This window comes from Vombatus ursinus, unplaced genomic scaffold, assembly GCF_900497805.2.
Source record: "Vombatus ursinus unplaced genomic scaffold, bare-nosed wombat genome assembly UNPS02006779.1, whole genome shotgun sequence".
NCBI classification, from domain to species: Eukaryota; Metazoa; Chordata; class Mammalia; order Diprotodontia; family Vombatidae; genus Vombatus; species Vombatus ursinus.
Genome location: NW_020946557.1, coordinates 3,527,785 through 3,555,534, shown reverse-complemented (window position 1 = coordinate 3,555,534; position 27,750 = coordinate 3,527,785). Strand labels below are relative to the sequence as shown.

At 37.5% G+C, this 27,750-nt stretch overlaps 1 pseudogene; it reads right to left on the bottom strand.

Moving 5' to 3' along the window:
* Positions 1–11,529: 11,529 nt before the first annotated feature.
* Positions 11,530–19,574, bottom strand: LOC114033122 (annotated as a pseudogene).
* Between the last annotated feature and the right edge of the window lie 8,176 nt (positions 19,575–27,750).

Sequence of the window (27,750 nt, the reverse complement as noted above, 5' to 3'; positions counted from 1 at the left end):
GTAATTAATCTTCAATCCAGCGACACTGGTATCCTTGTTGTTCCACAAACATGACACTCTATCTCTTGGCTCCAGAAATTCTCTTTGGCTTCCAGGCCTCCATGTCTGGAATGCTCTTCTACACTCAGACTAATAACCTTCCTGTCTTCCTTTAAATCCCCACTAAAATCCCACCATCTACAGAAAGCTTTCCCTGTGTTATTTCCTATTTATCCTTATTTTCCTGATTTATAGCTTGCTTTGTATATATCTGTTTGTATGTTGTCTCTCCCATTAGACTGTAAGCTCCTTAAGGGCAGAGACTGTCTTTTGCCTCTTTTTGCATCACTGGCACTTAGTACAGTGCCTGACACATAATAGACACTAAATAAATGTTATTTATTGATTGATAATATATGTAAAACACTTAGCAAATTTTAAATCTCTTTGTAAATGTCAGTTCTCACAATTATTATTTTCCTAAAACCTAACAAGTTTTAGTTTGTTTTAGGTGATTAATTTCATTTAAATGCAAATAAGTCCCATCATTTGGATTAGAAACTTTCTCCAATCTAGCCTTAGCTATGACCATATATGTCTTAGATAAAATTCTAAGAAGGCTAATGCTCCCAACAGGAAAATTTAATTAGAAAACTGATTAATTTATACAATTGTGTGCAATTCTATTTCCAAGGCTAATTATTTGTTAAGCAGAAAAGTTTTGCCTCAGTTATAGGATCATATAATTCATAGAATTTAGAATTAGAAGGAATATTTGAGTCTAATATGGTTCTCTCATTGGCTTAGCTAAATGGCCCAGTGTATCGAATGCTAAGTGTAGAGTGAGGAAGAATTGAGTTGACCCTGGGGAAGTCATACAAATAATTTTTACTTAGGAGAGTCTACTCAAGGAATAGTGTAGAATTTAAAATAAATGAACGATTAACTTTGAGAATAAAAATAAATGGGCATGTAATTCATATCTTTGATCCTATTTCTTCCTTGACATGGTTACCAGCTGTACTATAAAATAACATCTTATACATATATTCTAATCCAGGGGCTAGATTTTTCATATTGATACATCACATTGGCATACAACATGACTGTAAATTCTTGGCATTGTAACCCAAGAGTCATGTAATCCAAGATGCCATCATACATTTTACATATACTCTACTATTATCACTACCATGACATCATGGCAGTGTATTGTTGCTATATATTGTTGCCAATCTAAATATCAAAGAAGCTGTAAAAAAAAAAAAGATGGATTCTATGATTTTCCTTGTTCTGTTGATATTGTTCTTGAAGACATACCAGCTGATGAAAGGTTTCCTTTCTTCAACAATGCTGAGCAAGGGTATCTGACAGACTTGCTTAGGTTGGCAAATAGATGCAGGAGAAGTGCTATATGACAGTGTCTCAGAGGACGGGGGAGTACAGGGCTTAAACCAGTTGAGGAAAGAAACGGGAAGTGAAAGAAGGGGCGGAAAGACACAAAGGTAAAGAGAGGAAGAAAAAAGAGGAAGAAGAAGAGAAGCCCAGAAAAGGCTCAAACTGAAAAAAAAAAAAACCCAAAAAACCAAACCAAACCTATTTGCATGGAGAAAAGAGTGTGAGAGACAAATTAGATGCATATGACAGAAAGTACCACTGGAGTTTGGAGTTTCTTTCCTTTATTATATGTTAGAGACTGAAACCATGAGTGAAATGGTGATTAGTGAAAAAGGCACACCCAAGTTTTGACAGAATGAACTACATCACCAGGAAAACAAACTGCAGAGACAGTGAGGTGGCATAGTAGACAGAGTCAGAAGTTCTGTTTAAATCTGGCCTCAGATATCTAGCTGTGTGACCCTGCACAAGTCACTTAACCTCTATCTACCTACCTCAGTTTCCTTAGCTTTAAAAAGGGGTATAATAATATCACCTAGCTTGCAGGACTGTCATAAGAATTAGATGAGATAATACTCCTTTTTAAAAAATATTCTATTTATTTTATTAAATATCTTCCCATTATATTTTCTTCAAAAATTTTTAAAACAATTTTATTTAAAGTTTTGAGTACCAAATTCTATTCCTCTCTTTCTCCCATGCTCCCCCCTCCCTGAGTTGGTAAGCAATCAAATGTAAGTTATACATGTGCAAATATGTAAAATATTTCTGTATTAGTCATTTTGTACAAGAAGATTCGAATAAAAGGAAATAAGTAAAAGAAAGTGAAAAATAGCATGCTTCAGTCTGTATTCAATAATATCAGTTCTTTTCCTGCAGGCAGATAGTATGCTTCATCATTAGTCCTTTGGGGTTGTCTTGGATCATTGTACTGTTGAGAATAGCTCAGTCATTCATAGCTAAGTCATTGCTCTCCAGCAAACAATATTGCTGTTACTGTGCACATCATTCTCCTGGTTCTGTTCACTTCACTATGCATCAGTTCATGTAAGTCTTTCCAGATTTTTCTAAAATCATCCTGCTTGTCATTTCTTATAGCACAATGTTATTCCATTACGATCATATGCCACAGCTTATTTAGCCATTCCCCAATTGATGGGCACCACTTTGATTTCCAATTCTTAGCCATCGCAAAAAGAGATGCTGTAAATATTAGTGTACAAATAGGTCCTTTTCCCTTTTTCTTGGATATGTTTGGGATATAGACTTAATTGAATATTGAAAGATCTGGAGTAGACAGTCACTAAGGTTCCTTCTGGCTCTAAATCTCTGATACTCTGTCCTACGGATGCAAATCTAAATTTTCTTGAACCTGCTTTTATTTCTGAGCTTTTTCTGTGACAATTTCTTTAAAAAGCTATCTGATATGATTGTACATGTGTAGCCTGTATCAGATTAGGTGCCGTCTTGGGGGGGAGGGAAGGAATGGAGGGAGGGAGAAAAAAATTTGGAACTCAAAATCTTACAGAAGTGCATGTTGAAAACTATCTTTACATATAATTGGAAAAAATAAAATACTATTAAGTAGGAAAAAATGAAAGCAAAAAGCTTTTCAGGCATTTAGAAGTCATGTTTTCTTTCTGAGAACTGGTAAAATAAAATGGAATATAATTAGAGACGCACCAACATTGTTGCAACACACTCAGAATGCTGGCTGGTCTGACCCTTAAGCTGCTTTGTATCTTATTTTTTTTTTATCAAAAGGGGGCTGGTGGGGTAGGGTTATGCTGAACTCTCCCATAGTCCTTGAATCATCAATTTACTGTGTTTACATAATGAGTAATCAGTAGTGTTGAGCAAGGAAGCTACAAAGATTGGTACTGAGGTACATAGAGGGCCAGACAATTGAAAGTGTTGAATATGAGACCAGCTCTTCTCTATACACTTATTCTCCCCTACTGTTTCCATATTTGCTGCAGGAATAATTCGAACATTTCTCTAATTTATACATTTGTTTCTTTTATAGAAGTCTTTTTCCTATGCCCCATGCAGAAGCAAGATGATGTGACACGAACACTGGAATTGAAATCAGAAAGATCTGGGTTCAAATGTGTCCTGACTTTCTAGCTGGGCAAGTTGCTTAACTTATCAGCATCTTCTTAACAGAGGTATGATAAGGATCAAACAGGTGACTAATGCTTTGCAGATCTAAAAGTCCTATGTAAATGTGATAAATAAATATGATATAAACGGTATAAAGGTGAACCAGAGTTCATACAAGCTATGACAGCAGAATACCAACAGTGGGAGGTGCTACCAAACTGGAAAGGTTTAATCTATGGACAAATACAATATGTATGTCTAGCTAACTATAGTCAGAGAGGCAAGCGACCAAAAAATGACCACTAGGAGATAAAATTTTTTGATCATAGCTTGTGAAGGTCATCTACTAAGAATAACAGAGTTCAAAATTTCTGTAACTCAGAAATCTTTGATGTATTTATTTAGCTAGTGTGTCTTTAAAATACCACTGTGCATATCAAAACTGGTTTTCCCAGGGCATAAACTTTGATCAATCACCGTTTCAATAAGCAACCAACAAGTCCAAACCCCATTCCACCCCCCCCCATTTTATAGGGAGGAAAATGAGGCCAGGGAAAGTCAAATGACTTGTCCAAGGTTCCATGTGCCTAACGTGTTAGAAATTGTTGTAAACACTGGGGATATACAAAGACAAAAAAGAAAATAATCCAGTGGGCAGAAGAAATGTCTCTAATCTGTTCTGTATAGCTTGGTGCCAACGTGGGTACCAAGCATAAATAAGTTCTATTCATTGATGATGATATGATAATCCTTAGTAATATTGGGAGAACGATCTTAGAACTTATTATCTGGGTTTAGAGTGAAGTTTCTAAGGAGTCTAAAACTACGAAAAGAAAATTAACAAAGAATACTTATACTTCCTCGCTTGTGTGTGTCAAATTGCCCTGTGGATTTGACCAAAATAAGTGGTAGCTGGGTGATGCAGAGGATAGGGCATTAGACCTGGAGTCGGGAAGATCTGAGTTCAAATTTGACCTCAGACACTAATTGTGTGACCCTGTACATATCAATCAGTTTCCTCGTCTGTAAAATGAGAAATAATAACACCTACCTCCTAGTGTGGTTGTTAGGCTAACATGAGATAATATTTCTAAAGTATTTTGTAAACCTTAACATTTATGTATAAATGTATATAAATTCCCTATAAATTTTAGCCATTATTTAAAAGGTTCTATGGACGTGATGCTTTTAAAGTCTTATTTTCTAAATGGATCACAGTTTTCTTATACCTTGTCACTGGATCTAGAGAACAGAAAAACTGTCTATTTTGCATAGTAGCTAACTCAGACTGGTAATTAGCCACTGAATAAATGAGTTTCATGATCACATTATAATTGGTTGAGAGTGGCTAGGAAACCGAGGTTGGGATAAATAATGATGAAAATTGTGGGGGAGGGAGCCTGGACAAGGAGGAAAACAGTTCGAGAATTTACATTCCAATCAATTATGTAACCATATGTAGGTGAGAGAGCTCCCAGAATATGTATTTTTCGTCCCATTATTGACTAATATATAACAGCAAGGACCAAATCCTTTTCCTAGGGGTTTACCATTGAAACTAGACAGACGGCCTTTGCACCTAGTCTTTAACCATGGGAAAGTGAGCTCAGGAGAATTTGGAGTCTGTACAAAAGGAACTGAATGAATAATGGATCTAGTTACATTTTTGCTTATTTCCACAACAATCACAGAGAGCAGTACAGGATACTATAATTTGTCAAGACCCCAAACACAACACAACACAACAAAACAGGTCTGTTGTTAATAATGGACAAATGGTCAGCAGCTGCAGCAAAATTTTCCACCAAAAAAAAAATCCCCAATCCTGGAGAGAGTTGTTTTTTTTTTGTTTTTTTTTTTTGCCATTTTCCAATCACTTTTCCAGGATACAAGTTTTTCCATCTCCTCCACAGACTGTATCCAGGTTAACTATTGATTCAGGGGCCATGGGCTTCTTTCAGTTAGATTCATTTTAAAAAACTGTATTTCTTCCCACTACGGTAGCTTTTGATATTCCACTCTATCAGCACACATGTGTCATTAGAGTTGGCACACTAGCTTTAGCAGTCAAAGTAAATGTTTTGATTACATGGTCCATTAGAAGGACTTCTGTTATATTGCTTTACCTATACACACTTTCCAGTGTTCCATTTAGCACTATGCCCCGTGTCAAGTCTGCTGCTAAGAGCTGCCCAACAAACCGACAAACAAAGGCACATGAAACGTGAAACCCAGGTCTAGTTACAAAGCCAACTTGTAGGCCAGGTGTGCCCAGCATCTTCTGGATGTTTGAAACATTTTTGTCAGAGCAGAACGGAGGCTGGTTTGAGCAAACTGAAGCTGATGTTGGAGCATAAGGGGAGAAGCAGACAGAGAGGAGTGTGGATGTTTGATCACTTAGGGCTGAAATCTGAACACCAAGCGAAACTCAGGGAATATGAGGTCCATGTGATGCAGAAAAAAGTTTTGTGAGACATTTCTGTAATCGAAACTGATGAGTTATACAGTTCTACTGCTGCTTCTAAGCATGCCTTCCTCTTTTTACCAGTGTTTATTTATATCGTTATGCATTGTATAGTGTGCATTGTAAAACTTCCATAGTTTTGACTCGATCAACTGGGCATTTGTGGTAACCCAGACTGGGCCAAGGCTGAAGTTGACCTTTTTTGTTTGGTGTGTTTTGAGGAGGAAAAGAAAGGATTTCCACATATATGTGTATATGTGTTTATATGTGTATGTGTGTATATACATATATATCTTTGGAAATTTATATATCTTATATATATCTTAGGAAATATGTACATACATACACACATATATCTTAGGAAAAATATATATATAGTATATATAAAACATTATATATCTATATCTCATATTGGGATGGGGAACCTGCAGCCTCGAGGCCACAAATGGTCGTCTAGGTCCTCAAGTGCTGCCCTTTGACTGAATCTGTCAGTCAAATGGATTCAGTCCAATTCAGTCAAAGGGCTGCACTTGAGGACCTAGAGGGCCACATGTGACCTCGAAGACATAGGTTCTCCACCCCTGTCTTATATCATATATCTATATCTTAGGACATACATATATCTATCTTGGGAAAAATATATTTGCATACACATATGGATATATACATAGACACATACATGTGTATGTTTATGTAGACAGGATTGTAAGGGGAATATTTGAAAGAAAAAAATTTAAGTCTTGTTTAAAACAACACCAACAACACAACTATGAGCATACAAACAATCTACAAATATTAAATATTCTTATCTAAAACAAGTCTTCAGATGAATTTACTTAAGAAGTTAGTTTGCCTTATTCTATGTAACTAAAAGTAATAAAATTCTATTTCTTTAAAAACATTTGGAAACTCAGACTGTCTACTCATCCAGACTAACCTTTTCCCAATTAATCTGAATTCTTGAGGTGTTACTCCATTGGTATGTACCTGTGTGGAAAAGAACAACAAGTGAGAAGTGAACATATGTTTAGTTTCCGGGCTCAGTTTTATTACTTGAAGAATTGTCTGTAACCATATGGTTTAAGAAAAAGGAGGGAACGGGAACATTCTGTTTTGAGTTGCTTCATCTCAAGGGTCTTTTGATGCATTTGGTGAAATATCAACAGGCAAAGAAAAGCTGGTCCATCATGTTAGCTTTTACCTTTTACCACTGGATCAAAGAGGAAAAAAATCAATGCAGTTGAGATGATCAAATTTTAGAGAAGTTTTAAGTTAGAATCTAGGCTTCAGCTCCTCCTAAGCTTCCAAAAGCTTTTCCTTGGCTGTCCAAATCAGATTTGTTTCTCTATCTGGAGTCAGAGCCTAAAACAGTCAAGACCCCAAAACTTCTAGTTTCAATACTGAATAAAAATTATACTCAAAAGAGAGGTTTGAGTATCTGAGTAGATTTCAGAGAAATCATTTTGTCTCCCTTCTCTCCACCTACACTTGATGCTTTTAGTTTAGCAATGTCAAAAAGCTCGTTGTCTTCAGTTGACTAAAATGGAACACTGGGGAAAATAGCATTCAGGTGATGTTCTGAAGAAGGAATACAAGGATTTTTTAGAGTTAGAAGGGATTGTAAAGATCTCTTAGTCCAACTTCCTCATTTAACAGGAAGGAAATTGAGGCCTAGAGAAATAAAGGGACTTGCTCAAGGTCATACAAATAGTGACCTAGACTAGAAGCCATTTCTCTTATCTCCCAGTCCAAAGCCATGAATGTGGCTTGTCCCCACTTAAAGTGGAGAAATTCCATTTTCCTAAAGTAGTTGGATAATAGATATGCAGGTATATAGTTCTTATGCTATCCAGATAACTTTGTTTTTCTCTCTCCTCCTTTTTCTTTCCACACATACCTTAGCACATACCTCAGCCATAGGGCACACCTACCTCTAAATGTTAGTTTGCTTTGCTAAACTAAACTTCATCTTTTTTTTTTGTATCTCTCCCAAGTACATTGGTTTATTTGAATTCATTTGTTTATTCATGCAACTATTTAATAAGGATTGAAATCCTACTACATTTAAGGCACTGTATAAAGCCAGGAGGGAGATAACAAAATGACCTGGTCTCAGGCCTAGCCCTTCAGAAGCTCACAGTCTAAAGGGATTAGAGAAATAATTAGATAGATTTGAAACAAACCAGAGGGTGAAAGTTCATAGGCAGGATAGAAAGTGCTAAGAGGATCCGGGCTTTGCTGGGAAGGGGGTATTGTATAACTAGGCTACCTAGCTAATGGAACCAGTCAAAGCATGTCCCTAAAAGAAATAAGTATTTTAGAATGAAGAGCACAAATCTCATACAGCCTAATCATTTCATTTTTATAGAATTATGTACATTCAGTTTTCTGATTTAGGTCAATCTTCTTGAAGGCAGGAGACTTCATAACAACCAGTTCTATTTGATGTCCTCAGTATAGTTTAATAAAATATTTTCATGAGTGCACTGTTTGAACCTGATTGATCCACTGCCTAAACTCGTTTGAAATTAACCACCTATTTTGGAAGGTTCTTAATTACTGCTAATTATAAAAAGTCACTCATACAGTTGAATGATGTGTAATGTATTTACTTGTCTGTGGCTAACAGAAAATGTTTATTTTATGCATTGCAAACATACAAATACCACAGTGACTTTTGCTTCGTCCTGCATGCAATGCTCATCTCTGAATCTAGAGGCTAATTTGTGATTATCGTGCTGGATAAAGAGGAATCTGAAAAAAAATTACTAAATAATGAAGAGGAATTAAGCAAATTCTTTTTTTGGTGAGGCAATTGGGGTTAAATGACTTGCCCAGAGTCACACTAGTGAGTGTTATGTGTCTGAGGCCAGATTTGAACTCAAATCCTCCTAACTCCAGGGCCAGTGCTCTATCCACCACCCCACCTCACTGCCCCCTAAGAAACCTCTTGATGAGGGTGAAAGAGAGGAGAGTGTAAAGGCTGGTTGAGGCTTAACATAAAAAAAAAAAGACAATCTTGGCAACTGGCCCCATCACTTCCTGGCAAGTAGAGGGAGAAGAAATGGAAGTAGTGTCAGATTTTATATTCTTAGGCTCAAAGATCAATGCAACTGTGGCCATGAAATTAAAAGACACTTGCTCCTTGGAAGGAAAGCTATGGCAAATCTGGGAAGCATACTACAAAGCACAAATATCACCTTGCCAACAAAGGTCCATATAGTCAAAGATATGTCTTTTCCAGTAGCAATGTATGGCTGTGAGAGTTGGACTATACTGAAATCTGAGCCCAGCAGAATCAATACTTTCGAATTGCAGTGCTAGAGAAAACTTTTGAGAGTCCCTTGGACAGCCGGGAGGTCAAGGAGGTCAAATCAGTCAATACTTAAAGAAATTAATTCAGGCTATTCATTGGAAGGTCAACTATTGAAGCTGAAGCTTAAATACTTTGGCCACATAATGAGAAGTTGGAACTCATTGGAAAAGACCCTAATGTTTGGAAAGATTGAAGGCAAAAGGAAAAGGGAATGGCAGAGGATGAGATGGATAGACAGTATCATGGAAACAATGAACATGAACTTGGACAGAGTTTGAGAGACAGTGGAGGTTGCAAGAACCTGGTGTGCTATGGTCCATGGGATTACAAAGGGCAACTAAACAACAACAATTTTTTTGAGAGTAGAGACAGTTTTTATTTGTGTCTTTTATCCTCAACACTTAGCGGAATGACTGGCACGAAGTAGGTGCTTGCTAAAGCATTCACAGATCTAAAGCAGTAAGGGGTTTTATTGGCCATCTACTCCAAGGAAGGAAGGAAGGAAAGAAGGAAGGTAAACAGAAAAGAAGGAAAGAAGAAAAGACTTACTTAGTACCTACTGTCCTGTGCTAATCAAGCCCATCCTCAGACACTAGCTATGTGACCTTAGGCAAGTCATTTAACCCTGTTTGCCTCAGTTCTTCATCTGTAAGATGAGCTTTAGAAGGAAATAGCAAAACCAGTATCTTTGCCCAAAAAACCCCAAATGGGGTCACAAAGAGTTGACTCAACTGAAAGGACTGAACAACAATTGTGTGCTAAGATCTTTATTTGAGAGTCACAACAATTCTGGGAGGTTGGCACTATTATTATCTCCATTTTACAGAGGAGGAAACTGATATAGTCAGAGGTTAAGTAACTTGCTCAGGATCGCAGAGATAGTGTGTCTGAAGCTCATTTGAATTCAGGTCTTCTTGACTCCAGGCCCAGCAATCTATTCATTATGCCATGTAGATATGACACACCTAGGCAGAGTCAGAGGTGAAATTTGAACCTAAGTCTTCTGACTCCAGAGTCAAAATGCTAATTACTGTTGCCTAGAGAAAGGGATACTAGCCTAGGAATCAGAAGAGCTGTTTTTAGTCCCAGTTTGGTTACAATCATTCATCCTCTTTGGGACTTAGTTTTTTTATCAGTAAAATGAGAAAGTTGGACCTTGTACTTCAGTGATACCAGGAAAAAAACAAAAACAGATACTTACTTTTTTTTTGGAGGGAACATCGTAACAGCCAATCATGATTGATTTAGAAGCAATTGATATATTTGGTGACATCGACTTGGCCTCCATTTTTCCTTTGAATTTTGCTTCTTTTATAGAAATATATTGAGGATTTCTTATTTGTGATTTCCTCTGTCCTCTTAGACTCCATGACTTCCTTTAAGATTCAAGTACTACTTCCTCCAGGAGGTCTTTCCTGGGTCCCCACCCCCACCCTCCACTCCCAGTCCATCTGTCTCTAAAATTTACTTTTACATTTAAATTTACATTTACTATATATTTGTCTTGAATGTTCTGATTTATATATGCTGTTAGAATGTGAGCTCCTTGAAGGCAAAGCCTAATTTTTTTTGGTATGCCCAGTACTTAGTATAGTACCTGGCACATAGTAGGCTCTTTTATTTTTAAGAATTTGACATAAACATTTGATTTTTTTTTTATAGCAAATAACAAAGAACCAGTTTACCAGCTTAACTCTTTTTTTTTTTTTTTTTTTTGGTCTAGGCTTAACATTACATATTTAAACAATTGTCAAAACTTAGTTGCCAGCATTCATTTACAACTAGACTATATCCTTAATTTATTTCAAACCCAAAATGTATTACTATTAATGTATTAACACCTTTTACTACTAAATACTTTTAAAAATTGAAATAAAAAAATTTATCCTGCTATATTAACAGCAAATCTGAACTACTACTTGGCTCATATTTCAAACAAAATGGAAAAGCAGGAATGATGTTGGAGTTAGTGTACATTTTGCCCTAGTACTACTAAAAGATCACTGTTTACCTTGGATGAATTTTAATAAAAAGCAAAGTACATGCAGAAAATCACAACAGTTTTAAAGACAAAAAAAAGTCCTATTAATGTAGTCCCAACAATAATCTCAAAAGTCTATGACAAATAATAGTTTCATCGAGCTGTTTATAAATACTTTAGATTAGATACAGCTATACTGTAGAATTTTTTTGAAATCAAAAAAAATGTTCCTGTTAATCCTCAAATGGTCCTGTTATAGCTTAATATTTCTGTTAAACGTGTGTTGAATTACTTGTTATCCAAGTGTAACAGCTGTTCCTTACTATTTTATTATTAAGGACTTTAACTGGCCATCTTCTCTTCTTGAGACCTTCTACTCTTTCTTGACCATTCTCAATAATTCTCCTTCAAGTGATTTTTTTTTTACCATTAACTATTTTAATCAGTGTTGATATGGGTTTGAAGTTACCCGTTCCACTACTACCAAATGACATGAGGCCTTCATGCTCCACTGAACCAAATGAAGTAAATCCAGTATCTATAAATGAAGAAAGTCAATTTCCAAAACCTGGAAATCCACTAAAGACAGATAAAAACGGTCCTACACCTCTGCTTCTGTTTCCATGATTCCCTCTTTAACTTCCAAAAAAAGTCTATTCCACCAAAAAACTCCCTGAAGATATCATCTAGGTTCCAGAATGTGAATCCATATTCCTATGGATTATCAAAATTACTTCTACCTCCACCATTTAATCCTTCTTTTCCATATTTGTCATAGATGTCCCATTTTTTTTTTTTTAGCATCTGATAACACCTCATATGTCTTAGCTATTTGTTTGAATCTCCTTTATTTTCAAGATTTTTGTCAGGGTGACACTTATATGCCATTTTGCAATAGGCCCTTTTAAAGTCCTGCACACCTAGAACTTCATGATAATCCACTATGTTTTAATAGTTTGTTGGAACAAGTTCTGAAAGGGGGTTGGCAGCTGGCAGCAGGAAAGAGGAGTTGGTCAGTGAGGCCTGCCACTGACTCTGCTTGGTTCCAGAACTGCTAGTGGGGTGGAGGTGACAGAGGAGACTCTGCGTAGTATGTTCTTAATAAACACTTGTTGCCTTTTTCAGAGGATAAGTGCTGGACCTGGAGCCAGGAAGACCTGAGTTCAGATCTCAGACTAGCCTCGGACACTTAACTAGTTGTGTGACCCTGAGCAAGTCACTTAATTTCTGCCTCAGTGTCTTCATCTGTAAAATGGATGTAACAATGGCACCTGCTCCTTGGGATGTGAGGATCAGATAAGACAGTATTTGTAAAGTGCTTTACAAACTAATGAGCTATATAAATACTAAATACAGTTGTTATTATGGATTAAAGTGCCTCTCACAGTCCACTACTTCCTTATGAGTATATTCTCCCCCCATTAGAATGTAAGCTTCTTGAGGGCAGGTACTGTCTGTGTTTTTATTTTTACATTCTTGGAGCTTAGTGTAGTGCTTGGCACAATGTAAGCAAGCACCTAGTAATTTTTTTTTTCATTTATTCCTCTGTTACTTTCCTTTACCCTTATAGATATTAGATCCTTCTAGTTTGTTCCTAACATATTAATTTTAATTGGTCTAGCCAGGATCGGAGGTAGGAGTTGAGTGGAGCTAGGAAGTGGTGGAAAAAAGGGGAATGAGAAAAAAAAGGAAACCATCACTTTGTTTCTAATTGACAAATGATCTAAGGAGGTGAACAGTTCTCAAGGGTAGAAATCCAGTTTATCTATAGCCGTATGAAATAATGCTCCAAATCACACTAATAAGAGAAATGCAAATTAGAGTGATTCTGAGATTCCATCTTCCATCCATCAAAATGGCAAAGATGACAAAAAAAAGAAAAAGATAAATGCTAGAGGGACTATGGGAAAACAGGTACTCTGTTTGGTGGAGCTGTGAATGGGGACAACCATTCTGGAATTCTGGGAGTTGAAGAATTTGGAATTTTTTATTCTTTTTTTATAAGAGATGGCTCCGTAGGGAGGGGAAAGAAAGGAATATATATACAGAAATGATGATGATGTGAAAAACAAAAGATATCATTAACAATTAAAAAATTAAAAAGAAAAGAGAGGGCTGGAGTAAGAGAATTTTTAGGGTCCCTTCCAGCTCTATGTGAACATTCAGGAACTATTCTGTCTCCGGTCATTGTAGGCTTTGTGTATATTTCAGAGTCTAGTGAGAGAAAGGGATCAGAAGGAAGCTGTGTTGTCAACTTAGGTTCAAAAGAATGTCATGGTTTAAAACACGACTTTGAAACACCTAGACCGTAATTGCTTTCATAATTCACATGGCACCTAAAATTCACTCTAAATTGATAAGAGTAGAGAGGATGACAAGCCAAAACAGAAAAAAATTCCTTCCCCAAAGAGCGTTTGACTCAATATGTGAACACTAATGTTATCCTGGGCTGGGAATTGGCTTCAACTCCTGAGATTCATGTTGGCGGTTCCATTTCCTCCATCAACCAAAAAAAAGTTTTCTCAATTATATTCAGTCATCTGACTGTTTTAATATGGACACCATTACTATTTAAAATCACTTTTCTTTAGGAATGTGGGTCTGTAAGTAAGAAGCAGTGTTGTTGACACAGTGGAAAAAGCACTGGCTGTGGAACCAGAGGGCCTGGGTTCAAATGGGGCCTCTGATTCTGATTACCTGTGTGATCTTGAACAAGTCACTCAACTTCCTGGGCCTGGGTTTCAAAAAAAACAAGGCTTGGCACTAAACAGCCTCCACGGTTCCTTCTAGATTTATAATTCCAGGATACTGTAAAATTAACCTTCTGTCTTCGCAAACCTAGGAACATGTGCTCATTATTTAAGATATGTAAAAAAGCATACTTTAAAAGGTAACTTGTTGATTAATTCATCATTCATTCATTCAACAGGCATTTATTCAGCACTTACTCTGTGCCAGGCACTGGGAATACAAACACAAAAAGAAGTCCCTCAAAGAGCTTATATACTAGAGTAGTAGAAAGAGAAAGGATGGGGTAGATGAAACAGAGACACGGATACGACAACACAAAATAAGTCCAAAGTAACTCCTGGTGATGGGGACTGGGGATACGGACTGATAACTGAAGGTTATTAGGAAAAGCCTTGTGGAAGAAGTGGCAGTTGAGCCAGGCCTTGAAGGAAGCCCAGAATTCCAAAAGGTGGAGGCAAGGTAGAGGGTGCATTTCAGGCATGGACAGCTTTAGCACGTTCAAAGATGCAGCATCAGGAGATGAAGAACTACAGTTATTAAAGCACATGAGGGGAAGAATAATTCTGGAAATATAGCTTGAGAACAATCTGTGAAAGTCATTAACTTCCCTTTCCCCATTCCTCCCAAAAAGTTTTTATTTTATCCTAGGGGCAATAAAGAGCTACTGAAGCTTCTTGAGAAGGGGAGTCATGTGGTCAGAGTTGGTCTTAGTCCATCACCTTCATTTATGGAAATTGAGGTCCAGAAACATGAAGTGATTCACAGCAAGTGATTCACCTAGGTAGTAAAATAGTGAACAATAAAGCTGGAATTCAGGCCTGGACATCTGGTGCCAAATTCAGGGCTTTTTCCATCACACATTAATGCTCATCTACTTGAGAATTAAGAACTAAGATTTAGGGTTCCAATGCCAGTCTAGCTGTAAGTACCTTCTACGATTATCTATCTTGAACTTCCATCTGTAGACTCTTAAAGTCTTTTTTAAAAAGTCTGTCTTTAAATTTACACTGGATTGTTGTTTTCTGACTCCTCATGATCCCATGGACTGTAATGTCTGTGATGTTTTCTTGGTAAAGATTTGTGGTTTGCCATTTCTTTCTCTAGGGGACTAAGGCTAAGTGATTTGCCCAGGGTCACACAGTTGGTGTCTGAGACTGGGCTGAGATCTGAGCTCAGGTCTTCGATCTGAGCTCAGGTCTTCCTGGCCCCAGGCCTAGCACTGTGCAGTGAGCCACCTAGCTGCCTTCAGAGATAAATACTCAATTGCAAATATCTATGTTTTTATAGTGGGGAAAGGATGTTAAGGAGGAGAAATTTCTCTAAGATCTGGATCAGGATTTGACTGTTATTCCACAAAAGTCCAAGTTTGTTTCCCTTTAGAGCTTGCTAAATGTTTCAATTATTTTGTTTTGCTGTAGGGGACAGTCCTTGTTGTTGGTGTGTGATAGAGAAAATGGTAGTACCCTCCCTTATAAACAGAAATCACCTGGATTTTAGTTGTTTCTATTACGGATTCAAGTTTTTGAGGTTTACGACTTCTTTAAAGACACTCAACTTGATTCTTGAACTTTGAGTCTGAAGGGTAGGGGAAGAAGAGAGGGGACAAGTTGGCAAAGAGTGAAGTAAAGTGAAATTTTTTGTGTCTATGCTCTAGGGCTACTGTGTCACTGCACTGAAATATAACCCTAGCACCATAGGGAGAGAATCCTAAGAAATCAACAAACATTTCTTTATTAAGTGCTTACTATGTACCAGGCATTGTGCTAAGCACCAGAGATACAAAACAAACAAACAAACAAACAAACAAACAAAACAGGCAAAAACCGGTCTAATATGACAGACAACATGCAAATAACCATATATACATAGGGTATACATAGGATAAATTGGAGAGAAATCTTAGAGGAAAGGCACTAAGGAGGACTAGGAAACACTTTTTCAAAAAATGACATTTTATTTTTTCCCCAATTATATGTAAAAACAATTTTTAACATTCATTAAAAACTGAGTTCCAAATTCTCCCCATCCTTTCTTCATCTCCCATTTCCCTGAGACAGTAAGCAATCTGATCTAGGTTATACATGTGCAGTCATGTAAAACATGTCAGAGACACTTTTTACAGAAGATTGGATTTTATTTAGCTGAGACTTGAAGGCAGGCAGCAAAGCCAGGAGGCAGATGAGGAGGGAGAGCATTCCAGACATGGCAGACAATCAAGGAAAATGCCTGTAGTTGGGAGATGGAGTGTCTTGGGTGAGAAAAATAAAACTCAGATCTGGTAGCAGTCTTAGAAATCTACATATGAGGAAAGTGACACCCAGCCCAGAGAGGGAGAATAATGAGTCAGGTTCTTTGTTTCCAAATCTTTCAACAGCTGGTCTTCTCTGATGACAGATCTGACTTCTCTAGCATGGTTAGGGCTTGTGAGAGGTGACACCAAAAAGCTTCCTTGGCCTCTAATGGTTCTTTAGGGAGTTCCCTTTTAAGGGAATTTCCCTACCCATCCAACCCAATACGTGTGCCATATTCAAATACTGCTACATAGCTGAAAGCCTCGCTTCAGAGATTACCCAGATCAGTCTTTGGTTACGTGAAGTCTATCAAATAAGGACCCATGGTTGGAAGCTTCTCTCTCCCTGCCTCTAGGAGAAGTCAGTGCGGTAAATAAGTGTTCATGTAATTTTGTTATTTACCTTTCAAAAGAAAATTACTCTTCATTTTAGCTAATGGTCCTTAATGCTTTCAGTAGGTCAGTGCCCTCATGTGATGGGATAGTATCATTCTTATCACAACCTTTCTGAACTCTTGTAATGTGTTGAAGGTGATATACTGGAGACACATGTGTCTACATGCATACATATACATGTACATATGTGTATATCTAGGGATAAAGCTTTACACACTGTTTTTGAAAGCAACATTGTTCTTTTTGGAAGAAAGTTCTCATGACACTTCCTTTGAAAAATAATACTATAAATAATATCCTATTATAATACATGCTACTTTTATGGTATTTCTGTCCATTATAGAATTCTCAGTATAATGAAAATATTTCTGAGTCAAGCTGGCACATTTCTTTCAAGTATTCAACTAGCCCACTGTATCAACTGGCCGCAGGCCCTAGACCAGACCATCAGACTATGTTTCATACTGCATATAGCCATATGCTTGGGTCATCTTGACATCTACCTTGTTTTTCCCCGTTTTCTCATCACCTGGGATATGTTTGTATTCCAGAAGCCAGAAAACATCATCTAAGTTTCTGAAGGATGTTAATCCTATCATTGTTGGAATTCCTTCCCTCTTTCCCCTAAGGTGAGTAACTAAGCAAATTCAATCTACTTACTTTATGTAGCCAACCTTAGCCTTAGGCCCCACCCAGGCCAGACCTTCAGGTCATGCTTCATATTCCATCTGGTCTTTCAGCTCACTCATCTCCTGCATTGCTTCCTTCCTTTCCCCCTTCCCTCTAGCTCTGCATCAATAATCAAATTTAGGCTACATCAGTTGGCTGCCCAATGGATCAAATCACTAGCCCTGTGACTCTATTGACACTTTCTTTCCTGACTTTAACTGGAATACATCTCAACAAATCAATAAGCATTAATAAGCCCCTACTGTGTTGTTATATGTGTTGTCTCCACTTGTTAGAATGCTCAAACATAACACCCATCTCCTATAGAGCTGATGAACTCAGAGTACAGAACAAGACTATAATTTTTGGACATGGCCAATACAAGATTTTATTTTGCTCAACTATGCATATTTATTGTAAAGCTTTTGTTTCCCTTTCCTTTTTTTTTTTAATGGGGGAAGGAAGGTTGGAGGGAGAAAAGTTACATTTTTGTTAATTGAAAAAATATCTGTAGAAAAAAAAGAGTGTGTGCTCCTCAAGGGCAGGGACTGTCTCATTTCCAGCCTCACCATAGTAGTTGGCACATGATAAACATTTAAATAAATACTTTTTCATTTATTCATTTAATACAATTACACTTGAACTCAAGAATGTGATGTTCTTCTCTGTTGGATGTGGAGTCAGGAAGACTTGAGTTCAAATCCAGCCTCAGATACTTATTGCTTCTGTGAGCTTGGGCAAGTCACTTAACTTCTGTCAGCTTCAATTTCCTCATCTGTAAAATGGGATGATAGTAACACTTACCTCCCAGAGTTGTTATGAGGATAAACTGAGGCAATATTTGTAAAGTGCTTTGCAAACCTTAAAATGTTACATAAATGCTAGCTGTTGTTATTGTTGTTGTTGTTGTTATCTCCCTTTAAAACATAGGATCATAGATACAGAGCTAACAATCCACCTTCTCGTTTTAAAGAAGAGACTAGTAGAAGTTAGGTGGCTCAACAAGGTCAAACATGTAGCCTGTAGTCTAAGGACCCAGCTAGCTGAGTTTGGGAAAGGTCATCAGTAGCTTATGACTGAGTGATGGATTTGGGGCCATATCAATTCTCAAAGATCATCTCTAGATGTTATATAGAGAGGTTGAAAGGAGTAATCACATCTGTGAAATTATAGATCTTTGAAGTATTAAATAATACTCATCAAGACAGGAAAAGGAACTCTGTATCTTTTATAAACAGTGTAGAAGTGGAAAGGGTTTGGTTTGGTTAACCCTTAGTTAATCATTAAATTGAATTAGGTTAACTAATTGAGTTAATTAAATTACATGCCCATTATTCTAGCCTTCTGGTTAGCCTGCTCCTGCCTATCCCTCACCTGGTTCTGAGACTGCCAGCATGTAGGATCATAAATTTAGAATGGGAAGAGACCTCAGAGGTCATCTAATTTACCATCCCCATCTTTTGACGCAGAAATCCAGAGACTAATCAATGTGCCCAAGGTCACACAGATAATAAGTAGCAGAGCCAAGATTCAAGCCCAAAAGCCCCCATGCCTTTCTGCTTCCTTTACTATAATCCAATAGCTCCAAGATCCAGACGTCATTGGAATTGGTTCCTGAAATTCTGGAAAGCCTTTTACTTTCCTTAGCATTTCAAGATATCAAAGAGTATCATAGAATTTAAATGAACTACCCATCTGTTCCCAAATTAATTATATATAGACTCATGATCATATGATCATATGCTTCAAATAATCCATGTACCAATTCCCTACTGATATTGGTGTTAATTCCGTCCATAAGGAAAGGCCCAAATGGCAAGAAAAAAATATTATCTGCCTGGTTTCATAACACTCAGGACTGAGGGAATTTAGGGAAGGATCCACATTCAGGATGGATTCCAGATTCAGAAGGAAGAAGGATATGATTTACAGACTGAGGAGCAGAATACCAAAGTAAGTCAAATCTTTTCCTTCCAATTTGAAACATAACTCCATCTTGCTAGGTAGGATCTGATGGAAATGCTGCACCAACAAAAGGAATTTTCTCTCATAATCCCTTTATGGGTCTGCATTGATATAGGGACAGGGACCTGTGATTTCATTGGAATAGAGAACTTTCAGGTGAGGAAGTTCCCTTTCCCAATATAGGTTGACACCTTCTCTGGAACTTAGAGTCTTAGAGAGTTGCCTAAAGTGTTGAGAGGTTAAATGACTTACCCGGAGTCATACAGCCTGTATATGTCAGAGGTGAAACTCCAACCCAGGTCATCTTGTCCCTGAGGCCAGCTCTTTATCCCCTATACCATTCTTTCTCTATGTTGCTAATAAAGGAGTGGTCAATGTCAGGAGACATTGCTGGGTAGGCATCTCTATAAATGGCCAGTGCATGCCTCATCAACAGCCAGTGGGCTGTGTGAGATGCCAGGAAAATCATATAACCTATGCACTGATATAAACTTCCTATTTCTTTGTCATTTATCAGCTGAGCTTCATCTAGCAGTCTAATTAAATAGACAATCTCTACACATAGGACATGTATGCATGATTTGGCTCTTTTAGTGCAGACTTCAACTAATGGGTGCAGGACATTTACTCTGTGTGTGTGTGTGTGTGTGTGTGTGTGTATGTGTGTGTTTTGTATTCCTTTCCGGTAAGACTTTACCAAACTAGAAACCAGAATGTTGAAGACAATTTGTTAAAGCCTATGTTTGCATATACATTTTCTCGCACGATGAGGATCCCTTATTATGAAGCACCTATGAATCTGAAATACCAAAGAGCAAGTACAAGCATCCTACATTTAAAAGCTTGATTCTTATTGTCTATTTGGGAACATCAAACCGTCAGCCCTGAGCAGTGCATGCAAAATAAAAATAGTGTCAAAAAAGAGTTTTAAAGTGCCTCAAAGGTATTAATTTAAGCTATTAAAAGCAGGAATCAGGTGATATTAAGTAGATGTTAATTAAAGGTTACTTAATTTTGTAAAAAAACTGCAACTTCATAAACAAATAATGAACAGCTAAGCAAAGTGAGACTCCCACCCCAAGTGTGTGTTAGGTATTTTTGCATTGTGATACTTGCCTTGATAATAGGTACTGTCTTGTTATTCTAACTATTTCCAGAGGTTAGCACAGTGCTTTGCACATAATGTAAATACTATTTCATTGACTTATTCAGGAATACAGGTAACCCTGGGTTCCTAAACACTATGCTAGCAGAGCAGAGATACATGCATAGCAGGTTCATTAGGGTAAGAAAGGACCTTAGAGGATACTGAGTTCAATCCCCTCACTTTGCAGATGAGGACATTGAGGCCCAGAGAGATTGAGTGATGCACCCAAGCTCATACAGGAACAGGATGTGGTAGAGCTGGGTTTTGAATTTAATTCCTTAGATTCCAAATCCCATGTGCTTTCTACTATACTGCCTCTCAAACTGGGAAGGTTTCACAAATACAGACTCAGCAAGGGATTGTTCTTACACTTGGATTCAAGTAATTGACTTCAGTATTATAAGATGAGAATTAGATAGTTTGCCTGAATTTTAGTGAATTGTAAGTTCTACAGGGGTAAAAAATGAATCCCTAAAGGTAATGTAATCATGAGATGCATTAAGAGAGGCATAAGCTTCCAAGAATAAAGAGGGGATAGCCCCTCTGGACACTGTCCTGCCCAGACTATATCTGGAGTATTGGGTTTCATTCAGAGCACCACAATTTGGGAAAGACAATGGTAAGTGAAGAGCAGTACAAAGAGGGCATCCTGTAGTCCAGGGGTGAGGAATCTGTGGCTTCGAGGCCACCTGTGGCCCCCTAGGTTCTCAAGTATGGCCCTTTGTCTGATTCCAAACTTCAAAGGGCTGTACTTGAGGACCTATAGGGCCACAGGTGGCCTCGAGGCCACAGGTTCCCCACCCCTGCTCTAGTCCCTACCATAGGAGGATCAGTTGAAGGACTTGGAGGTACATAGGTTGGAGAAGAAAAGCTTTGTGGGGAGTTATCTTTAAGTATTGGAAGGGCAATCACGTAGAAGAAGATTTGGACTTTTTTTTTTCTACTTGACTGCAGAGGTGAGTAGAAGTGTTGGGTCAGGAAAACAAAACAAAACAAAAACATTTCTTTCAAGTAGGGGTTGGACTAGATGACTATCAAGGTTCCTTCTCACTCTGAGAATGTATGATTGTGATTTTGTGATTCTGGTTCTCTGGCCTGTTACTTTACTGTACTTTCTAGAGACTCATTACTAGAAGATTGAGCACCTGGCGATGAATTTATTCAACTGTAGCAATTCATATGGACTGTCTATTAAGACCTGGTCCCTTCTTGTGATATGCCCCCTGAAGGACACACCCGAACCAATGAAATCAGGGAGTTTTGAGGTGTCGTAATATATACATATGCTTTACCCAGTGGTCATACAGTCCACAAAAATTTCGTTTCAAGCTGTAATATTGTCCTTGAGGATAAAGTTCTATGTTGGCTCAAGTCTAGAAGAAAAAGGGGGTGAAAGGGAGTTAAACTTTCAGTAAAACTTGAGGCAGTTCTTATGCGAGAAAAATATTTTATCTAAACTTTAAATTACTTCCATGAAAACAATGAGAAGACTATGGGAAAGGAAAAGCTCTATCTTCTTATCTTAGAGTGGAAGCTACCTGTGACTATTACCCATGTCTAACTCTAACAGCAGCTGGGTAGTAAAGTGGTTGGAGAGTTGGGCTTGCAGTCAGGAAGACCTGAGTTCAAATCCAACCTCAGATGCTTACTATTCGTTTAACCCTGGGTCAGTCACTTAATCTTGTTTGCCTCAGTTTTCTCATCTGTAAAATGAGCTGGAGAACGAAATGACAAACCACTCTAGTATCTTTGCCAAGAAAACCCCAAATGGGGTCTCAAAGAGTCAGACACAACTAGACAACAACAATAACTAGATTAAGCTGCATAGATTATAGGAGGAGTAATAAAAGGAGAGTGAGATGCAGTGTGTAGAAGGGGTTATTGGGGGGTCAGGGAGGATGTGGATTGAAGGTTTTCTGAAAGGTGGCTTAGATTAATTAGCCTGCCCAAAGGTCAAAGATTGCTGACTCCAAACCTAGACGATTAAGGTAAAAACAAAAATCTCTTCTACTTGCTTGGATTTTCTCAAAAGTGGAGACAAGGAGCAGAGGGTTGGGGTTATGAATTCACAGGATTGGTTTTCTATATTTTTAAATTTTCTTAACATCATACTATATAGATTTGGTATAAGATTCCAGCAATGACATTGGCATCTTTCTAGAAGGGTCTGTGCTTGCACATTGTCCATGTTGTAGGATTATTACATATCAAACTGGGTTCAAAGCAACAAATTTGAGGCTGCTTCTAGTAATTCAGTTCCTTAGATAGTATCCAAGATGGATCTTTGTAAGCTATAATTCCATGCTTTAGGGAAGTGGGTTTTAAAATCTTTGGCCATTATAAAAAAAAGAATATGTATTTCTAATAAGTGTGTAGTGATATACTACCCTCACTCCCATAGTAAGCCTGGCTAGCTCTTCCCCTCAAGGCTTTAGGAGTATTCTTGAGGGGTTAGGGAAACTTTTTAATGTTATCTTCTAGAATGCCCATTCTGGGGTGTTTTCACATCCCTCCTCTACCCAATGTTAGCTTCTAATGATTAAGTTCCCCCAGTTCCATTTAACCAATTAACATAAATTGGTTTTATTTCAAAGATATAGCAAAAATAAAAATACAAATATTCTCTTCCCTTACATTAATACCTTGGGCACACACTCTGTCCTGTATAATCATGGTCCCTGAGAAGAATGGGCTCAAACCTAATGCTGTTTCTACATGGTATGGGTCCCACCAAATTCATGGCCAAATGCAGTTACTTGATGAGTCCAAGTCTCAGATATTTCTGAGCTGAGCCCCGCAAGCTTGATCCTCACTCCTCTGACCCTTAACATTGGAAACGCTGGCTACAAAACCTGGCCTAGACTTTGTTCCAAGACCTCCAGCTGGCTTACACTCCTCTCTGTTGGAAGCTCCCAAGGTTCTTGTCATCACCAGTCTCCTTCACCTAGAAGCAGGAAAAATAAACACAAATAGGCAAAGAGTAGAGGTTCATGTTGTCTGGCCACATTGAGACTTATCCCTTACAACATTGTCTTCCATGGGAACTCAGCCGGGCAGGAAGAAGATGTTTGGGTTGACTTGTCCCTTAGGAATGCATGCCATTTCTGGCTCCATAGCCAAGCAGAAAGACTCCTCTTCACTACGTTATTAATAGAAGACAGACAGTTACAAAATGTCTACCTTTGTCCCCAAGTCCACGTGGGGATTGCATCAACTAAGCACTCTGTGAATAAGGGCTGGGTTCATTGGTTAGTCCTCTATTACACGTGTATATTTACTTATCATCAGTGAGTTGGGAGGATATCTACCCCAAACATGTGAGGACTTTCTCCGGTAGAATGAGTGGATGAGAACATTTGTTCCAACAATTTGTTGGAACAGTTTGTTCCAGTGGTCCTGAAGGCAGTTGAAGCAGGCACTGTGGAATGCGTGATCCGAGCATGGTCAGACATCAAAGACACCAAGGTCATCCACTGCATCCTAGGCCATAGAGGGTCATTTTGACTTCTGTCTTGCCACTGGACTTCAATGACTCTGAAACTCAGCCTCACTTAAATCCAATTCATGCTCAAGTCAAGACATCACCCTGTGATTGGTCCTCTTCAAAAATGAAGGATCAACAACAACAATATTTACTTATCTACAATCTATGATATCTATGTTATATACAATCTATGTAATCTATACATAATTTATAATATTTACTTATCTCTAAACTATATAATATGTGCTTGTATTAATAAGTCTGCATATTATAAAACTCACAAAATAGAAATTTTTAAAAGGATAAAATAAATATGAAATAATATCTGAACCAAGAGTCAATAGGGAGATAGTAGAGGTTATTGAGAAGGGGAGTGACATTATCAGACTTGTGCTTTAAGAATATCACTTTGGCAGTTGTGTGGAGGATAGATTGTAGAAGGATGAGATGAGGCAGAGAGACTAATTATTTTTTTTTAATCTCAACGTGTTTCTGAAAAATAGACCTCTGCTCTTTCTTTTTTTGTATTTATTTTTCCTACTTCTGCGTAAGGGGAGTTAGTAATCTTGGGAGTGTCTAGCCAATAGGAGAGCAAGACAGCTGGAGGTCTGTTTGCACACAAAGTTGTAGGGGGAGAAATGATAAGACTGGCAACAGATTGCATAGGTGGGGTGAGGGAAAGTGGAGAGTTCAAGATTATATTGAGATTGTGAGTGAGCCTCCATGACTAGAAGGATAGTAGTATCCTAGACAGTAACTGAGAAGTTTGGAAGAGGAGTGATTTGGTGGAAATGATAATATATAGAGATCTGTCCACGCCTCCTAATCCTGTTGGACTCACTCTGTTGCACATAAAACAAAAAAGAGAAGGGAAGAAACTTAAAACTATAGAAAGCAGACGTAAGAACTAAAAAAGCAAAGCAATCAGAGGCCATTTTGTGAAGGGCAAATAGCCACACACATATCAATAGGCTTTAAGTTCAACACTATGTCAGAGGCAGACAACACCATAATTTATGGCAAAGTGGTTTGGTGGTTGGAATGCTGGGATTAGAGTTAGGAAGATGTAGGTTCAAATCCTACATCTAACATTTGCTAGCTTGGTGACTGCGGTCAATCCATTCAACATCTTCTAGTCTCAGTCTCCTCATCTGTAAAATGGGAGTAACAACAATCCTAGAGCAATACTCAACTCACAGAGATGTTGTAAGGCTCAAACCAAGGCTCAAATCAATATGTAAATGTAATCATGGTGATGATGAGAATGATGATGATGATAACAATACTGATCATGAGGACCTTGAATTATCATGAGTAAATATTGAAGATCATTCTTCAATTCATTCAATATATTCACTTTTAAAATGCAAGAAAGCTTATATTTTTAGTTTTCCATCACAAATGGTCAAAATGAAATAAGTCAGATGCTCAAAGAGAAAAGCCATCTGTTATCTTGAGAAATTGACTACCACCGAGAACTGTGCTTTCTCAGAATGATGGGACTTTCTGAGGGTTATTAATCACCATACTTTTATTGTAATAGAAGTTGCAATCCTTCAATAGTATAAACTTCCATATTTACATATCTTACCATTTATTGAACATCAGCATCCTTTAGCAGTTATTTCATTTAACATTAACTTGATTTAACTTTAAAGTCCTTGAAATTATTCCACAATCTTTAAGCATTTATGCTATTAGTGTCAATTTAGGCAAATTAGGGACTGTACTCAATTAGAAAATGGGACTCCTTTCACTTATCAAAGAGTAATCTAACTTCAGGTAAAGAGGCTTTATTAAAAACATGGATCTGTAGAATTCCTGGAAACTTGCATGCAACTGGCAAGCAAGAGACAATAAAAAGAATCTTAGATTTTTTTATTGTACATTTACAAATTTCTTTCCTTTCCTCTCATAACCCTGGGTATATTATTATTCAAATGATGTAAGAAATGGTCGCACAATGTCAATCTAAGAAGAAAACAATTAAAGGCTGGAAAGTGTATCAGATGAAGTTTGCAGCACTGTAATTAAATGAAGGTAACATTTGTCAAACTGCACAAAGAAAACTGTCTAATATAATTGACACCAAGCTCTGAACAAAGGGGCTTATCCTTGAGCACCACTTGGCGATTCCTAGATAACATTTAGCAGTGCAAAATTTGGGTTGCCACATTAACAAATCTGAACAACTTATTTATAATGGCACTGCATACAAAGGTCTTTCAGAGTACAAAGATACTCCCTTTACTTGGCAAGGAGCAATTGCTCTGCACAGATGCTCTCCAAAATACCAAGCACAAGGAAGTAGATTTTTAATTACAAAGTAAAATATCATTCCAAAGTTGCGTAACTGGTGGATGACTTTCGCAATGCAAGAACATAAGGGAACCTGACATTAAATGTTTGATGTGTTGCCATGACATTTTCAGAAGTTTTATTTTATGCTATGTTTAAGCTATAAACTAGGCTAAATTTGAATCCTTTTTGGAGCCATGCAATCATAAAAATGATAAAGGCTGCAAATCTGTTGTTTGTATGCAGAAATGCCCATTTAAGTTGTATATTTTTGGATAGTGAAAATGACCAAATAAATGTTAAAATATTTTTTATTTTACTTTTAATTCACTGTAAGTTTGAAAAATTCAAAGAAACCATGGGGTCTCTAGTCTCTCCTTGATCTACGTCAGGGCTTAACCTTTTTTCTTTTTATCAACCCATTTGGCAGTCTATGGGCCCTTTCTCAGAATAAAATTTTTAAATGCATAAAATAAAATATATAGGATTACAAAGGAAACCAATAATATTGAAATACAATTATATATATATATGTATATATGTATGTGTGTATATATATATGTATATGCACACACACATATACATACATACACATACGTACATGCATGCATATATATATATATATATTTAAAGTTCACAGACCGCTCTGAAAGCTATTCAGGGACCTCAGGTTAAGAACACCTGCTGTAGCTACTTGTCCTTCTGAGCACAGAGAAGAGGACAATATGACCTATACCTTTCATTGCTGTTTTTCCTTCTAGGATGAAAGTGTGGCTAGTTTAGCTAATGGGAAAATCCTTAGCAGTCACAGTATTTTTCACTTTTTCAAGTAAGGGCCACTGAGATTAAGAAAAGAGGTCCCCTCACTTTGAGTTGAGTATGTGTATTTACGCTCATAAACTAGAAAGTAGAAAGCCAAAACTGGGACAATCACTGTAGCTTCATTATTGATGACTTTTCTCTGTTTCACATCAGAACTTGGCCACTTTTTCACGAGGCACTCTGTTATGCTACAAAGTGCATTGCCCCATGTAATATGGTGCTACTGGGGGACATTGGAGCAAGATGTCTTCGTTAATGGGAGAAAGACTGCCCAGTTTCCACATATACATATCTATTCCAGCAAAACCCTGATTTGTACCAGACTGAATAATAATCAAGAAATCCGACAACAAACTATAGTGAGTTTAGTTAAGTATAGTAAGTGAGTTTTTCCATTCCAGAAGTGCTAAAAAAAAGTTAGTCAGAGTACACTGGCAATATGAAAGGGGGTATTGCAAATCTGTAAGTTTTTGTGTCCAGAGACAGTAAGAGTACAAGTCTCCCCTCATAAAACCCCAGTGTGGGGACCCTGGAAGCCCCCAGGAGAGGCAGTAGTCAGCAACCATTATTATTATTTTCTGTAACTATACAAGGTAACTTCTTGGTGGTTTGAGTGCTATAGCACTAAATCAAAAAATTAATTTTGGTAGCATCTTCATTTTATTATATTGGCAGAGAACAACCACA